The following is a 3,079-nucleotide window of genomic DNA, read 5'->3' as shown; positions in this document are numbered from 1 at the left end:
TTTTCTCACGTTTTTTTGGTATCCTCAAATGCCTTGTATTGATCAATGTCATGACATAAATTCACTGGTTTAATAAGGCTGTTGTTCAGCAGAGCACATACACGGCTAATTCAGCATTCTATCTATTTTTATTATCTTGGGTATTATTTTTTAATTTAAAAGAAAATGTAATCACCTTAAAGCAAATATTTGAGAAAAAAAAAAAACCTATAAGGCCCACATTTTTAACACAACTACTTTCATTTATCCTTTTCTGGTTCTTATTCAAATGTATATATTTTAAATGATTATACTGTATATTCATTTTCATAGTATGATTTTAAATTTAATACATCATAAAACATTTCCCCATATTTCAGCAGTCTTCATAATTATTCTTTTAGTAACCATATGATATCCTATCATGTCCTACAAACTCTCCTGTTGTTTGACATTTGTTTCTACTTTTTTACTATTTAAGATTATTGCTGTGATGAAAGTCTTTGTAAATGTGGCTCTTGAGTTATCCAGAAAACACATTTACAAGATGGGCATGATTGGGTTAAAGGATATAAATGATATATAGTTTTGATACATCACTTGTTAAACTGTTTTAAAAAAGACTGCGTCAACATATTCTTTCTCTTAGTTTAACTCTTCAAGCCTCAATTTCTTGATCCATAAAATGGGAGCAATAGTGGTTCCTATCCTATAGAGTTGTGAGGACCAAATAAAATGAACCATGTATGTAGCACTTAGTCACAGCTTAATAAATACTTAGACATCATTATTTATTTTCAATAGCAGTTTCGGTGTACTAGTTTTTCTGTAACCTCATTAACATAGGATATTATCAATATAAAAAATTATTCTAAATAGTTGGTATAAAACTATACTAAAAAATGATTTCTGCTGCTCCTTCTCCTCCTCCCCTTTTCCCTCCATTTTCTCCTCCTCTTTCTTCTATACCTTCATGAGGGAGACCATATCCAGAGGGAAAGTAAACAAAAGTTATTTTAAAAGATCTGTTAAGTTGAGACACACTGAATTTTTAATATGTAACCCTTGCTTCCTCAGACCAAAAGGGGGGTCACAGGATACAGGAAATAATAGCTGTGATATTAAATCCAAGCTTTACCCAATTCATTCAATTCATTGAATCTATTTATTGAATCCCTACTATGTGCTATTCAATAGTGGGCACACCTGTGAAGACAGATGAGGAAAGTGTCACTTTTTGTTGGCAAACCCAAGTCCCTGTGCCTGCAGAACAGTGAGAACAAACAAATAGAAAAATTAGAATTTGGAGGAGAGAAAGTTTTATTGCATGGGCCATGCAAGAACAGGTGGTTCCTGCTGGAAAGACCCAAACTTTCCATTAGTTTTCAGAGAATAGTTTTTAAAGGCATCATTTGGGGGTGAGGACTGTAGGGCATATGACTTTCTTCTGATTGGCTGGTGGTAAGGTAACAGGGTGACGTTCCAGGAATCTCAATCATCAACCTTCTAGTTCCCACCAGTCTGGCTTCTCAGAAGGTAGTTACCATCCTCCACCTGGGTGAGGGCTTTAGTTCCTGCAGCACTCAAAGATCTGTATCAGATCATTACATATATCCCATGAGGAGGGACTAAGGCTCTGTTTTATCACTGAAATACAATTTTTTTTTACATTTAATTGCAGTTGATTAACAATGTTGTTAGTTTCAGATGTACAAAAAAGTGAACTAAATTTTATTTATTTATCACTGTGCAGCAGACAGGATCTTAATTCCCTGACCAGAGAGCAAACCCATGTGTGTGCTGGAAGCATAGTCTTAACCACTGGCCCACCAGGGAAGTCCCTGAACTACAATTCTGTGACTGCTTTTCCTTTGTTTTTGCATTCGCTCATGTCCCTTGTTAGGAACTGTCTGGATCTGCTCTTTGCAACAAGATCCAGGAGGCTCAAGTCTTTCTACAAACAAGGAATCAGATACATAAGAAAGGGTTTTATCCACAGTCGTGTCCATCAAGGGCCTGCTGTCTCAATCCCTTTTTCTTTGGTACTCAACAACCTTGAGGGAAACAGGTGGACAAGAAAGGGAACGTTTTAGATAGGTTATTCATAAGCTTTGCAAAGGAACCCGGTTTTTAGGAAGGACCCAGCTTCACTTTCATGGAGTTAAACAAGTGGGAAGCAGCTGGTGAGTCGGGGAAACCATGTAATTTTGGATGGTGAATGGCATGAAGAAAATCAGTTATCTATCCAAAAGAGTGGCAGAGGGCTACTTTAGATTGGATGCAATGTTCCTGACTGATGACCTGAGCTGAGACTTGACCTAAAAGACCACTCCCACCCTCATGAAGATTTAGGAGAATATTAAAGTCAGTTAACAGGCCCTAAATGGAATCCGAGTCTCCGTGACCTAGAAGAACAGGCTAGAATCCCAGGTAGGTGGCCAGATAATGTAATGTAGGTCTTTTATGTAAGGAACTGGATTTTATTCTAAATAAGGGAAGCCGGGAGTGATTTATAAGCAGATTCATTTAAAAGCTCTAGCTGTTCTGCAGTAAGTGACTTGGAGATGATGAAAGGGGAAGCTTGTGGGAGAACTGGAATTAAAACACTAGTGCCTGACTTCAAGAAAGTGCTGAATATACTGAACAAGCCTTATACACCAGGCTGTTCTAAGCGCTGAGGATAAACACGGTTTTTGCTTCCGGGCCTCCAGACTAGTTAAAGGGGGTAAGAAGCCGCACGTATGACAGTTCAGACGGTCTTGGTTGCATAGGCTGATAAAGATCCTGAAGACTGCCTAGTCCAAGCCCCGTAGCCTGAGCGAGAATAATCTGTACTGCACTTACTGTATCCAAGTAAATGAGAGGCCCGTGGGCCTCGAGCAAAAAAACGCCGAAGATGTCCTCCGGACTCACCGCTCAAGGAGACTCAGGTGAGGTAATAACTTGCGAGTTGTCAAAACGGAAGGAAGCCCCGGCCACCCACGCAGCGCCCAGTTTGGCGTCAAAGGCGGAGAGCTTCCGGGGGCGGGGCCTGCCGCCCCCGGCTCTTCCTGCGCCTGCACCGGAAATAAACGCCTCCCGGCCGAGCAGGGGCATACGA

The sequence above is a fragment of the Bos indicus x Bos taurus genome, chromosome 3 (assembly GCF_003369695.1).
Source record: "Bos indicus x Bos taurus breed Angus x Brahman F1 hybrid chromosome 3, Bos_hybrid_MaternalHap_v2.0, whole genome shotgun sequence".
Taxonomy (NCBI): Eukaryota; Metazoa; Chordata; class Mammalia; order Artiodactyla; family Bovidae; genus Bos; species Bos indicus x Bos taurus.
This window is presented reverse-complemented; position numbering follows the sequence as displayed.